The sequence below is a fragment of the Diabrotica virgifera genome, chromosome 4 (assembly GCF_917563875.1).
Source record: "Diabrotica virgifera virgifera chromosome 4, PGI_DIABVI_V3a".
Classification (NCBI taxonomy): domain Eukaryota; kingdom Metazoa; phylum Arthropoda; class Insecta; order Coleoptera; family Chrysomelidae; genus Diabrotica; species Diabrotica virgifera.
Window position 1 is genome coordinate 78268897 of NC_065446.1, and position 15919 is coordinate 78284815.

At 29.9% G+C, this 15919-nt stretch overlaps 1 long non-coding RNA gene across 1 annotated transcript; it reads left to right on the plus strand.

The window, feature by feature from the left end:
* Positions 1-6918: 6918 nt before the first annotated feature.
* On the plus strand, positions 6919-7741 carry LOC126883549 (uncharacterized). Its single transcript, XR_007697705.1, has 2 exons — positions 6919-7255; positions 7334-7741. It is a non-coding gene; the product is annotated as an uncharacterized LOC126883549 (long non-coding RNA).
* Positions 7742-15919: the final 8178 nt, after the last annotated feature.

The window sequence follows — 15919 nt, forward strand, 5'->3', positions numbered from 1 at the left end:
TATGAGTTTTACTAAAAAATAATTAAATATAGTAAGTATTATTTTCTAGGAAACTGTCATTTTCTTCTTCTTCTTAAGGTTTTTGGCCTCTAACACTCAGTTTTCGGTCAATTTCTAGGTTAAAAGTAGTTCAAAACGATCAACGTGCGACGTTGCCGTATTTGTTCCAAAACCTTTTAGAGGATTCCTCTAAAATAATATTATTTTAGCGGTCCTCTATAATATGTGTTTACAGAATGACAATCTAACCGAAAAGTTTTAGAGGACCGTTAAAAGTTAAATTTTAGAGGCCTCTTAAATTTAACGGAAATGTTACAGAATACACCCCATTAAGCACCAAAGAACCCTCATTTAACGAAAATTTCAAACCTGTACACTAATTTTTACAACAGTTATTGCGAAAATAATTTTTTTTGCAATTCCGACCTTTTTTCGCAATTATATTAACAATAAATGAGTATATCGAATTTTGTAATACGTCATTTTAAAGCTTCTTCCATAATCTCAAAGATATTTGTACTGAGAAAACCCTAAGTTTCACTGTTTTTCATTGATTTGAAAAAAAAAGGGAAAAATGCCATTTTTGACACTTAATTGTTTATAAATAAAAATGGCCGCCAGATCCTACGCAGGAAATAGTTACAATTTGCTCTTATAGGTATTACCTGTCGAAAAAACGCTTCAGTGCCCTGGCTGCTCGAGTGTCACGAACAGGGTATATTTTTGTCTTATTACCCTGGCCTAACACGCATCAATCGACTCAATATAGCATGTAAAGTACTTTCCGACGTATTTTAGGTACAAAGTGAAATACTTAGGACTTCATTTTAATGAAATGTTAACGTGAAAATCATAAATAACGTCTAAGAGATGTTGACTTAAGGGCGTAGTCGCAGAATTTCGCGCAAATGTGTTTTAAATGCATTCGTTTTTTTGGAATCCTGAGAAAAGTAATAAGTATTTTTAAAAAATTTAAACGCAGAATAAAAGATTGCATTATTACAGAGGGCCGAAGGTCCCTGAAAATTTCTATAATGTTTATTTTAATTAGTTGATAAGTTATAAGAGTGAAAAAAAATAGAAAATTTAGTGTGATTTTTAATTTTAAACATTTCATTAAAACGAACTTTTCGGTTATTCTAAGGGAGTTTTGGCCCTCGGTAATAATGCAGTCCTTCATTATGCGTTTAAATTTTAAAAAAATTATTAGTTTTTTCAGGATCCGAAAAAATTAATGCATTTAAAACGTATGTAGGTTATTGTATATAATAAGGCTACTGTAATTAATTTGGATATGTGGCATAGAATTATGGGTACGTAGTAAACTATCCAACACAAAGATCTTTCACAAGATCCAATCAAAATTGATCAGAATGCTAGGTAACTGATGCCCCCTCTATGTCTCAAACCAAACTTTACAAGATAATTATCTAAACATGTAACTGAAGTGATGAACGGTCTGATCCACTAGAAAATTAGAATGGAAATAATGGATAATATAGCAAGCAACAAGCAACTATTTTAAAAGTAAGGCAAATATAAATTCCAAACGGTATCAATGTTAAATTTTACAAAATTAATATAAAACTTGTATGTCCAATATTAACTTTTGAACAATTTCTATAACTAGAAATAAAATATTTAAACGTGAATTTTTCACGGAAAGCGTAAATATGTTATTAACATGGCTCTAGAAATTTCCTAAATTATTACGCTCTAGCATCATGATTTACACAATAACTTGTTTTTTCCAATTTTCTCGATATGTAAAGGAAAATCTTTTCAAAGAGTTTGAAATTACCAAAACATGCGCATTTATTATTTTATGGCGTTCAAACACACAAATTACTAGTTTGAAACTACTAGTCGAGCGTTCTAGCGAAACCAAATTTTGATTTGGAAACTGACTTAAAACGGTCAAAGAGTTTGCAGATTTTTTTTCGGATTTTGAGTTTTTTACTTGCGAAGTGGAATTAAAGCATTTATCTGAAAAACAACACTTGTCTAAAAAATCACGAGAAACTGCCCAGCTTCAATTTATTTCAAATCTTACTTTTACTAAGATATTTATTGGAAGGAATGTGCATTGTGCAGTGCATATCGAAATATTTGCACAATTTGGTTTCATATTTTTTTGATTTTTAAGTAAAAATAGGTATAAACCTAGCAAAATATATTGGAAAATATAGCGGTATTGTGTTGAACAGTTTCCGCCATGCTGAACTAGTTCTAATACAAAAGAAACAAACATCACCTATTACTAGCAAATAATGCACACAACAGATAAATAACTTGACTAAGATGGGACTAAGTTGTTACTTTTACAACAGAATGCATCTGTTGTTTTTCTAAATCTATCAAAATGTTCTATGTAGTTTACTCCGGGCATCTGAGATTTTTACACAAATGAATGTGTTAGATCGATAAAGAAACTATTGTTCTATGAGAAGAATACATAAAGGCGAATTTGCGAAAAATGGACATATTTTATTATGTGTTGTTTTTCAAATAAACGTTTCAATTATTTTTTTGAGGTTTATAAATTTTAAATGAAAATAATATATCAAAAATGAATAAGCATTTTCAATTTCGTTGCAACACGAAACTACGGCCGCCTCATTATTCCAATTCAATCAGAGAGTACAGCAAGCACCTCTACCGGTTTCGAAATTTATTAGTCTCTCATCAGGGGGCACATAGGCTGCTCTCTCTTTGACCCAACTAGGACAAATCCCGGCGTGCAGTCACGGATTGCAACGAACGAAATGGCAAGGATGCCCTAGCGGCAACTGCTAGCAAAAAACTAAATTTTAGATCTAATAGCACATAAAAAAACATCCAAAAAAGTAATTCTACATCCTACTAGACTGAAAACAACTTCTCTGGTAACACCTGCGAGGCTTATACAATTTGCCAGACGTAACTGATGCTGAGACTAAGGAAGATAAGGGAATTTTACAATTTGTAATTCACGTCCCATCTGCTCAGCGCGGTAAAGTTCTCACGAGAATGCTTCCCTTCGTACTCCAATCAGAGTAAACATGTAAATCAAAAATGAATAACCATTTTCAATTTCGTTGCAAGACGAACAACACGAATTGTAAAATTCCAACGTGAATTATAAATTGTAAAATTCCATCACCTTCTTTTAGTGGAGTCAATGAAGGTTTTCTTTCACCTCCGATTTCGTTGAACCTTCATCGATTTTCATTAAAATTGGTAAGTATGTAGAGGATACCTCAAAAAACAAAGGTGACATGGTGCCAACTTGCGCTTTTACCCTGGGGGGGGGGAGGATGCCACCCCTTCACGGGAGTGGAAATTATTTTATTAAAAATAATACCACTAATCGATATAGGGACAAAGTATAAGTAAAATTTGTTATATAAAGTTATTTCAATAAGTCAATAGTTTTTGAGTTATTAAAGATCAAAAGTTTTGATTTTTCCTGAAAAAAATCCATGTTTTAAAGCAGTTTTTCATAAATAACTCAAAAACCATAAGTTTCTTCAAAAAAGTTGGTATTACCAAAATCGAAGATAATATAAAAATAAATAAGCTCCTTATTCGAAAAATCCTTTGTTACATATACAAAGTGAGTTATATGCAATTGAATGTATATTTTTTTCCTCGAGTACTCAAATCTTAGTATTCAAGCTTAAATAACAGGAAAACGATGCACTTTGTTAAATATAGATATTAAACATTTTAATAAAGTACTTAAAGGAAACTATCAAAAAGCTATATAAGAAGTCGTTAGCATCAAAATTAAGCAAGTTATGATGGAAATAAGAGGACCCTTTCAGATTTTTTAGGGAAGAATGAAGAATGAAACATACGTCATTTCCACAAAAATTAAAATTTATAGTTACCCATTTAAAACTTTATTTATTTTAACATGAGTAATAACTTCAACAATTTTGACCGGTTTAGAATGCATATTTTTGAAAAAAAAATACGATTAAAATAATTAGAATTTTTCAAATTTTCGTGAATTTCATTTTCTTTTGATAATAACTCCAAAAATTCTCGATATACTTAAAAAATGGTAGAGAACAAAATTTTAGTTTTAGCTTTGTTTTTCTTTTTTTAATATTTTTTTACGACAAAAAATAACCGAGATAGAAACATTTAAAACCTAAATTTTACTAAGAGAACCATGTAACCGGGGCCCTTTCACCTTGTATTAAAAAAAAATAAAGGATTTAGAAAATTATGTTTAATAGAATAGAAGTGTTATAGAACTTTTACTTAGCTTTGTAATGGTTTTTGGATAAATCTCATATTTCAAAATTTAACGGAGTTATTTTAAACATTTTCTTTGAAAAAATTTTACAGCGGAGATTTTGTATGTATACAGGTTGTGGGAAATCCAATTAGTCGTTTGTTGTAGGAGATACGAAAAAAGTTTATTTAGGTGAGATTGGGGCATAGATAATATCAGAATTTAAATACATTTCCAAATACACAGGGCCATCCATATTGACAGGGTGAAACAAAATTATCTTTTGTTTAATGGAACACCCTGTATATTTTTACATTTTTGGATGTTTTATTTCTTAAAATATCACGTTTTTTGATGTTATACGAAGTAGTTCAAAAGATAATTACGTTTTTATTTTCAAATTTCATAGCAACATTCACCCCCTGTATAGTTGTAGTGATTTGACATCAGAAAATCAATTTATGTTCAAGTGATTTTTAATATAATGTATTATTGTTAAAAATTATTAATCTAGCAAAACGTTTAATTTTAGTTAATACAGGGTTGGTCGAAACTGAATGAGTGTTTTCTCAAAGTTTGAGAGTATGAGTTTTCTCAAACGGAGCAGCCTGTAATGCCTGTAATGAGCATTGTAATGAAATGCTATTGTATGGCACTTTATTATTTCCCACCCTGCCAGTGAGAACTGAATTTATTTTTGAAATCCCTAACTTTATTTCTTTAATTATTTTAAATATTGTAAACGATTAAAAAACAATCAAATTAAATTGAAATGAATAACCAGTGTATATCTTCCACATTTACTTTATATTTAACGTAGCCTGTACCATAACATTGCACAGATTATTATCCCTGTATAGCAACGATATAGCATGAATGTGAAGTATATTTAAATGGGAAATAAGCCACAATTTTACCTAAAAATGATGTTATTAACGTTTCGACGCCCAAGTCGGGTGTTGCTGTCAAAATACAAAATAATACTAAATAAATAAAATGTTGTTTGTACAGAAAACTAGGAGAAATTAAACTAAACTTTTGGAATGTTAAAAGTGGGTTTTTCCGAGACCGTCAAAAATTGGCAATTTTCAACTTGCACTTTAGACCGAACGGTTCGTCTGAAAAAAAAGTAAATAGTGATATTTGTAGATAATGTTAAGTATTTTAATTTCTGTTGACAGACCATTTACTAAAAGTTAATAGTTTTCGAGATTTGAGCAAAAAAGCGGAAAAAAGCTGAACTTTTTCGATTTTCTCGCGATTTTTTCAATGTTCCGTCAAGAAATTGTGTCCACAAACCTCATATTCGTATTCAGCAGCCCAAAATTTGTATATAATTAAAGAAATCAGAGCAACCCCAAAATTTTCCGACTAGGGAGCTCGTAGAGTACAAATTGACTGAATCACAAGATTAAAATTAGTAAAAATGATCGACAGCCACTTCATAACGACTAAGAAATTAGAAAACCCATTTTAAAACTCAAAAATAACAAAATCCCCGGTTCGGATAATAATCTCTGTGTCGAACTTCTTAAAAACACATCCCCCATTATTTATAAGCCCCAATCTGGTAACAGAAAGAAACACCCGAAAACTGGAAATTAGGCACACTGTGTCCACTTCACAAAAAGGGGGTCATAATGATGTGTAATAGTTATATAGTCCAGGGTAATAAGGTTTTTCCCATGACACTCGAGCAGCCAGGGTACTGTAGGGTTTTTTCGATAGGTAATACCTATAAGAGCAAATTGTAACTATTTCCTGCGTAGGATCTGGCGGCCATTTTTATTTATAAACAATTAAGTGTCAAAAAATGGCATTTTTCCCTCTTTTTTCAAATCAATGGAAAACAGCGAAACTTATGGTTTTCTTAGTACAAATATCTTTGAGATTATGGAAAAAGCTTTAAAATGACGTATTACAAAGTTTGATATACTCATTTATTGTAAATATAATTGCGAAAAAAGGTCGGAATTGCAAAAAAAATTAATTTCCCAATATCTATTGTAAAAATTAGTGTACAGATTTGAAATTCTTGTCATATAAGGGTTCTTTGGTGCTTAATATGTGATAAAAATTTCAAAGCGATTCATTCAATTGTTTAAATTTTATTCAAATTGTTTATCCCAGAGAGCATTTTTTTCGCAATAGCATAAGTCAGAAAAAAATGACGTTAGAACCATTCCACAGGTATCAAATGAAAGAGCATGAGCTATATTTTCAACATGGTTTGAAATAAGCGAATAAAAAATGTATTTATTAATAATAAATAATTATGCAAAAGTATCATAAATCTTTCCTTCTAAACTTTTTATTTTGTTACATAAGAAATTATTTATATTTATTACAATTTTTTATCAATTATGATATAAATAACATTACTTGGTAGTTGTGCACTTAAAACAGGGTAAAAAAGTTAATTTTTTTGGAAAAAGTTATCCAAAAAGTTTATAAGGAAAGATTTACGATACTTTTGCATAATTATTTATTACTAATAAATGCATTTTTTATTTGATTTTTTTAAATCAAGTTGAAAATATAGCTCATGTTCTTCCATTTGACACCTATGGAATGGTTCTACCGTCATTTTTTTCTGACTTATGTTATTGCAAGGAAAATGCTCTCTGAGATAAACAATTCGAATAAAATTTAAACAATGGAATGAATCGCTTTGAAATTTTTATCACATATTGGGGTGTATTCTGTAACACTTCCGTTAAATTTTAGTGGCCTCTAAAATTTTAGCGCCCGCTAAAAATATTTTGGTATTCTGTAAATCATACATCCGTTAAAATCATAACCTAAACCGTTAAAACTCCCTCTAAATAAAAATATTTTAGAGGATGTCAAAACGTACCCGCTAAATTTTTAGCAGCCCGTTAAATGTGGTTTGATTATTTTTGTTGGGTTATGTTTGTATGAATAGTACTTTGTTATTCTTGTATTATACTGGAGATAAATATTTAAAAATGGAAAATGGCTTTTTATAATGTATTTGGTGAAGAAGTACTTAATAAATAATAATGAAAGGTAAGTCTCATTTTTACTTTACAATTGACACACTACACCTATAAGTAACAAAATTCAAATGTTTGTTTCTTTTTGTAGAGCTGATTTCAGATTACAACATAAACACAAAGTAAATAATTGACCTGAAAGTAAATAACTACAATTACCATTTCAAAGGAAGTAGGTAATACCTACCTAAGTACCTAGAAATGTTATTGAAAAAGTGTTGGAAGTCAAAGATGTTTGTCAAAGCAATTAAATCCTATTAATGCAGGTAAAATTATTTAAAGTTATTGTGGAACATTACAAAACGTACCAAATGATTACAAAGGTAAAGTTTCAGAAGGTTTATAACCAGATGCAGATTAATAAGATGACCTTAATGTTATTGAAAATAGACCATTTGACCAAAATTAGTGTCGAAGGGGAGAAGAAAAAATAAGATATGCATTTTTTCAGCAATATTTTAATGTATAACTTTATAAATAAAAATGTTTAATTGGAAAATATGAGTTTTACTAAAAAATAATTAAATATAGTAAGTATTATTTTCTAGGAAACTGTCATTTTCTTCTTCTTCTTAAGGTTTTTGGCCTCTAACACTCAGTTTTCGGTCAATTTCTAGGTTAAAAGTAGTTCAAAACGATCAACGTGCGACGTTGCCGTATTTGTTCCAAAACCTTTTAGAGGATTCCTCTAAAATAATATTATTTTAGCGGTCCTCTATAATATGTGTTTACAGAATGACAATCTAACCGAAAAGTTTTAGAGGACCGTTAAAAGTTAAATTTTAGAGGCCTCTTAAATTTAACGGAAATGTTACAGAATACACCCCATTAAGCACCAAAGAACCCTCATTTAACGAAAATTTCAAACCTGTACACTAATTTTTACAACAGTTATTGCGAAAATAATTTTTTTTGCAATTATATTAACAATAAATGAGTATATCGAATTTTGTAATACGTCATTTTAAAGCTTCTTCCATAATCTCAAAGATATTTGTACTGAGAAAACCCTAAGTTTCACTGTTTTTCATTGATTTGAAAAAAAAAGGGAAAAATGCCATTTTTGACACTTAATTGTTTATAAATAAAAATGGCCGCCAGATCCTACGCAGGAAATAGTTACAATTTGCTCTTATAGGTATTACCTGTCGAAAAAACGCTTCAGTGCCCTGGCTGCTCGAGTGTCACGAACAGGGTATATTTTTGTCTTATTACCCTGGCCTAACACGCATCAATCGACTCAATATAGCATGTAAAGTACTTTCCGACGTATTTTAGGTACAAAGTGAAATACTTAGGACTTCATTTTAATGAAATGTTAACGTGAAAATCATAAATAACGTCTAAGAGATGTTGACTTAAGGGCGTAGTCGCAGAATTTCGCGCAAATGTGTTTTAAATGCATTCGTTTTTTTGGAATCCTGAGAAAAGTAATAAGTATTTTTAAAAAATTTAAACGCAGAATAAAAGATTGCATTATTACAGAGGGCCGAAGGTCCCTGAAAATTTCTATAATGTTTATTTTAATTAGTTGATAAGTTATAAGAGTGAAAAAAAATAGAAAATTTAGTGTGATTTTTAATTTTAAACATTTCATTAAAACGAACTTTTCGGTTATTCTAAGGGAGTTTTGGCCCTCGGTAATAATGCAGTCCTTCATTATGCGTTTAAATTTTAAAAAAATTATTAGTTTTTTCAGGATCCGAAAAAATTAATGCATTTAAAACGTATGTAGGTTATTGTATATAATAAGGCTACTGTAATTAATTTGGATATGTGGCATAGAATTATGGGTACGTAGTAAACTATCCAACACAAAGATCTTTCACAAGATCCAATCAAAATTGATCAGAATGCTAGGTAACTGATGCCCCCTCTATGTCTCAAACCAAACTTTACAAGATAATTATCTAAACATGTAACTGAAGTGATGAACGGTCTGATACACTAGAAAATTAGAATGGAAATAATGGATAATATAGCAAGCAACAAGCAACTATTTTAAAAGTAAGGCAAATATAAATTCCAAACGGTATCAATGTTAAATTTTACAAAATTAATATAAAACTTGTATGTCCAATATTAACTTTTGAACAATTTCTATAACTAGAAATAAAATATTTAAACGTGAATTTTTCACGGAAAGCGTAAATATGTTATTAACATGGCTCTAGAAATTTCCTAAATTATTACGCTCTAGCATCATGATTTACACAATAACTTGTTTTTTCCAATTTTCTCGATATGTAAAGGAAAATCTTTTCAAAGAGTTTGAAATTACCAAAACATGCGCATTTATTATTTTATGGCGTTCAAACACACAAATTACTAGTTTGAAACTACTAGTCGAGCGTTCTAGCGAAACCAAATTTTGATTTGGAAACTGACTTAAAACGGTCAAAGAGTTTGCAGATTTTTTTTCGGATTTTGAGTTTTTTACTTGCGAAGTGGAATTAAAGCATTTATCTGAAAAACAACACTTGTCTAAAAAATCACGAGAAACTGCCCAGCTTCAATTTATTTCAAATCTTACTTTTACTAAGATATTTATTGGAAGGAATGTGCATTGTGCAGTGCATATCGAAATATTTGCACAATTTGGTTTCATATTTTTTTGATTTTTAAGTAAAAATAGGTATAAACCTAGCAAAATATATTGGAAAATATAGCGGTATTGTGTTGAACAGTTTCCGCCATGCTGAACTAGTTCTAATACAAAAGAAACAAACATCACCTATTACTAGCAAATAATGCACACAACAGATAAATAACTTGACTAAGATGGGACTAAGTTGTTACTTTTACAACAGAATGCATCTGTTGTTTTTCTAAATCTATCAAAATGTTCTATGTAGTTTACTCCGGGCATCTGAGATTTTTACACAAATGAATGTGTTAGATCGATAAAGAAACTATTGTTCTATGAGAAGAATACATAAAGGCGAATTTGCGAAAAATGGACATATTTTATTATGTGTTGTTTTTCAAATAAACGTTTCAATTATTTTTTTGAGGTTTATAAATTTTAAATGAAAATAATATATCAAAAATGAATAAGCATTTTCAATTTCGTTGCAACACGAAACTACGGCCGCCTCATTATTCCAATTCAATCAGAGAGTACAGCAAGCACCTCTACCGGTTTCGAAATTTATTAGTCTCTCATCAGGGGGCACATAGGCTGCTCTCTCTTTGACCCAACTAGGACAAATCCCGGCGTGCAGTCACGGATTGCAACGAACGAAATGGCAAGGATGCCCTAGCGGCAACTGCTAGCAAAAAACTAAATTTTAGATCTAATAGCACATAAAAAAACATCCAAAAAAGTAATTCTACATCCTACTAGACTGAAAACAACTTCTCTGGTAACACCTGCGAGGCTTATACAATTTGCCAGACGTAACTGATGCTGAGACTAAGGAAGATAAGGGAATTTTACAATTTGTAATTCACGTCCCATCTGCTCAGCGCGGTAAAGTTCTCACGAGAATGCTTCCCTTCGTACTCCAATCAGAGTAAACATGTAAATCAAAAATGAATAACCATTTTCAATTTCGTTGCAAGACGAACAACACGAATTGTAAAATTCCAACGTGAATTATAAATTGTAAAATTCCATCACCTTCTTTTAGTGGAGTCAATGAAGGTTTTCTTTCACCTCCGATTTCGTTGAACCTTCATCGATTTTCATTAAAATTGGTAAGTATGTAGAGGATACCTCAAAAAACAAAGGTGACATGGTGCCAACTTGCGCTTTTACCCTGGGGGGGGGAGGATGCCACCCCTTCACGGGAGTGGAAATTATTTTATTAAAAATAATACCACTAATCGATATAGGGACAAAGTATAAGTAAAATTTGTTATATAAAGTTATTTCAATAAGTCAATAGTTTTTGAGTTATTAAAGATCAAAAGTTTTGATTTTTCCTGAAAAAAATCCATGTTTTAAAGCAGTTTTTCATAAATAACTCAAAAACCATAAGTTTCTTCAAAAAAGTTGGTATTACCAAAATCGAAGATAATATAAAAATAAATAAGCTCCTTATTCGAAAAATCCTTTGTTACATATACAAAGTGAGTTATATGCAATTGAATGTATATTTTTTTCCTCGAGTACTCAAATCTTAGTATTCAAGCTTAAATAACAGGAAAACGATGCACTTTGTTAAATATAGATATTAAACATTTTAATAAAGTACTTAAAGGAAACTATCAAAAAGCTATATAAGAAGTCGTTAGCATCAAAATTAAGCAAGTTATGATGGAAATAAGAGGACCCTTTCAGATTTTTTAGGGAAGAATGAAGAATGAAACATACGTCATTTCCACAAAAATTAAAATTTATAGTTACCCATTTAAAACTTTATTTATTTTAACATGAGTAATAACTTCAACAATTTTGACCGGTTTAGAATGCATATTTTTGAAAAAAAAATACGATTAAAATAATTAGAATTTTTCAAATTTTCGTGAATTTCATTTTCTTTTGATAATAACTCCAAAAATTCTCGATATACTTAAAAAATGGTAGAGAACAAAATTTTAGTTTTAGCTTTGTTTTTCTTTTTTTAATATTTTTTTACGACAAAAAATAACCGAGATAGAAACATTTAAAACCTAAATTTTACTAAGAGAACCATGTAACCGGGGCCCTTTCACCTTGTATTAAAAAAAAATAAAGGATTTAGAAAATTATGTTTAATAGAATAGAAGTGTTATAGAACTTTTACTTAGCTTTGTAATGGTTTTTGGATAAATCTCATATTTCAAAATTTAACGGAGTTATTTTAAACATTTTCTTTGAAAAAATTTTACAGCGGAGATTTTGTATGTATACAGGTTGTGGGAAATCCAATTAGTCGTTTGTTGTAGGAGATACGAAAAAAGTTTATTTAGGTGAGATTGGGGCATAGATAATATCAGAATTTAAATACATTTCCAAATACACAGGGCCATCCATATTGACAGGGTGAAACAAAATTATCTTTTGTTTAATGGAACACCCTGTATATTTTTACATTTTTGGATGTTTTATTTCTTAAAATATCACGTTTTTTGATGTTATACGAAGTAGTTCAAAAGATAATTACGTTTTTATTTTCAAATTTCATAGCAACATTCACCCCCTGTATAGTTGTAGTGATTTGACATCAGAAAATCAATTTATGTTCAAGTGATTTTTAATATAATGTATTATTGTTAAAAATTATTAATCTAGCAAAACGTTTAATTTTAGTTAATACAGGGTTGGTCGAAACTGAATGAGTGTTTTCTCAAAGTTTGAGAGTATGAGTTTTCTCAAACGGAGCAGCCTGTAATGCCTGTAATGAGCATTGTAATGAAATGCTATTGTATGGCACTTTATTATTTCCCACCCTGCCAGTGAGAACTGAATTTATTTTTGAAATCCCTAACTTTATTTCTTTAATTATTTTAAATATTGTAAACGATTAAAAAACAATCAAATTAAATTGAAATGAATAACCAGTGTATATCTTCCACATTTACTTTATATTTAACGTAGCCTGTACCATAACATTGCACAGATTATTATCCCTGTATAGCAACGATATAGCATGAATGTGAAGTATATTTAAATGGGAAATAAGCCACAATTTTACCTAAAAATGATGTTATTAACGTTTCGACGCCCAAGTCGGGTGTTGCTGTCAAAATACAAAATAATACTAAATAAATAAAATGTTGTTGCTTAGTAAAAAATTCTTCTAATAATTTATTTAATCTGACTCATTTATATCGGCAATTCAGACACCTATTATACATTTTAAAGTAGACGACTTTAAAATGATATTGCCAATATTGATGAGTTGCGTTCCTGGGACGACTTTACTAAAAGATAGTTCATTCGATTACATGAAATCAATCCCAACTCAAGAATATCCGCCACAAAAAATCATAGCATGTGATCTGTCTTTAAAAAGACAACCAAATGCAACGGTGGCACTGAAATTCTCGCGTTAGAGATTCCATAGTAAATCACGAGGGAAAACCAGGAAAAACCTCGTGATACTATCCCGACATCGTAAGTATTTGGGTTTACATTTAGTTTACTCTCAAACTAATACCAAATTCTGACTTGATATTTTAAATTTTAAATAATAATAATAAAATACTAAATATGTACTAATTCGATATGTTACTGATTTACTAATTGTGGTATTTTCTTTCTATTGACTTCCTCCTTTAATATGGGTAACCACATTTAATATGGAGAGATTCAAGTATAGTCCTAAAAGAAGTAGATAGTAAAAAGAGAAAAATCAAAGAAGCGGCTCTAATTATGCTAAATGAAACCAATTGTGTCGCAAATTCCTCGGTAGAATGCAGTAGGATGTGGTTACCCATATTAAAGGAGGAAGTCAATAGAAAGAAAATGCCACAATTAGTAAATCAGTAACATATCGAATTAGTACATATTTAGTATTTTAGTATTATTTAAAATTTAAAATATCAAGTCAGAATTTGGTATTAGTTTTGAGAGTAAACTAAATGTAAACCCAAATACTTACGATGTCGGGATAGTATCACGAGGTTTTTCCTGGTTTTCCCTCGTGATTTACTATGGAATCTCTAACGCGAGAATTTCAGTGCCACCGTTGCATTTGGTTGTCTTTTTAAAGACAGATCACATGCTATGATTTTTTGTGGCGGATATTCTTGAGTTGGGATTGATTTCATGTAATCGAATGAACTATCTTTTAGTAAAGTCGTCCCAGGAACGCAACTCATCAATATTGGCAATATCATTTTAAAGTCGTCTACTATAAAATGTATAATACGTGTCTGAAATGCCGATATAAATGAGTCAGATGAAATAAATTATTAGAAGAATTTTTTACTAAGCAACAACATTTTATTTATTTAGTATTATTTTGTGTTTTGACAACGACACCCGACTTGGGCGTCGAAACGTTAATAAAATGATTTTTAGGTAAAATTGTGGCTTATTTCCCATTTAAATATACTTGATTATAAAAATGCCACAAGAAAATAGGTTCAGAACAACACCATGAATGTGAATTCATACTTGAGAAATGTCCTATATCCAGTCTCACAAAAAAAAGGGATTTCTCAAACATAATATATATGCAGACAAAATCAGCCAAAGTGATTTGCGATATCTAATTAAAGGCCGTACCAAGTTGGTTTTGTTGAATATAGCATGGAAGCACGACGATACTTTAGTGATAAGCGTATTTTTCATAGTAGCTATAGTATGTTGTTTTATATTATGTATTACCTATATTAAATTAATTTTAGTGTGTTTCGTTTATCTAAAAAAATGTAAAACAAACAAAAATTCTGTTTTTATTGTAGTTGTTTTTTCGTATATTGTTTTATATTGTAGTAAATTGAATTTAGTTTTAGTATGTTCCGTTTGTTTGTAAAATTATATTTGATTAGATTTGCTTTAATTACTAAAATAAATAAATTTTCAATTATATTTTATGTATTTGTGGAAAAGGAAACCTAGCATTAGCCGCCACATTTCTGTAACGGCCAATTGTTTTCTATTTTTAGTGGCCGTTATTGCCAGGTTTTACTGTACCAATAATATTTTATTAAATTATGAAATAATATTTAAATAAAAAATTTATAAACTTGATAAAAGAAAGTTTGCTTATATTAGAATTTACTCCTCTATCTAATTATGGGGTTATTTTTAATAAAATAATGTTCACCCATGAGAAGGGGTAACATCCACCCCCAGGATAAAAGCACAAGTTGGTAGCACATCATTTTTGTTTCTTGAGGTATCCTCTAACTACTTACCAATTTTCATGAAAATTGATGGAGGTTCAACGAAATCAGGGGTGAAAACCTTCAGTGACTGCCTTTTTGGAAATATAAAAGATTAATTTTTTTCGTGATTGTCGATTTGCTAATTTTCTGATTTTTGGTTGCTATAAGGTTTAAAAAATTAATAAAAATTATAAATCATGCACATAAATGTAAAAAAATATTTATTTTACTTAATTAAACGAGATTGCTTGAGCCAGAATGCTGAAATCTGCATTTTTATCATTAAAAAAAAAAGTGGATTTCACCCCTAAAATGCAGAAGGCGCAACTTGGTGCCATATCACTTTTGTTTTTTGAAGTATCCTCTAACTAATCAACAATTTTCATGAAAATCGATGAAGGTTCAAAAAGAAATCGTGGGTGAAAACATTCAGTGACTACACTTTCAGAAATATAGAAGAATAAGGTTTTCGTGATTTTCGACTTGTTAATTTTCGGATTTTTGGTTGCTATAAGGTGTGAAAAATTAAAAAAAAATGTAATTCATGCACATAAATAAAAAAAAATATTTATTTTTCTTAATTAAACGAGATTACTTGCACCATAATACGGAAATCTGCATTTTTTACAATTTAAAAATTAGGGGTGTATTACACCCCTAAAATGCAAAAGCGCAAGTTGATGCTATATATCTTCTATTGCTTGAGGTATCCTCTAACTACTTACCGATTTTCATGAAAATCGATGAAGGCTCAACAAAATAGGAAGTAAAAACTTACAGTGACTGCACTTTCAGAAATCTAAAAAATAATTTTTAAAAAAGGGGTGTATTTCACCCCTAAAATGCAAAAGGCGCAAGTTAGCACTATGTCACCTTTGTTCCTTGAGGTATCCTTTAACCACTTACCAATTTT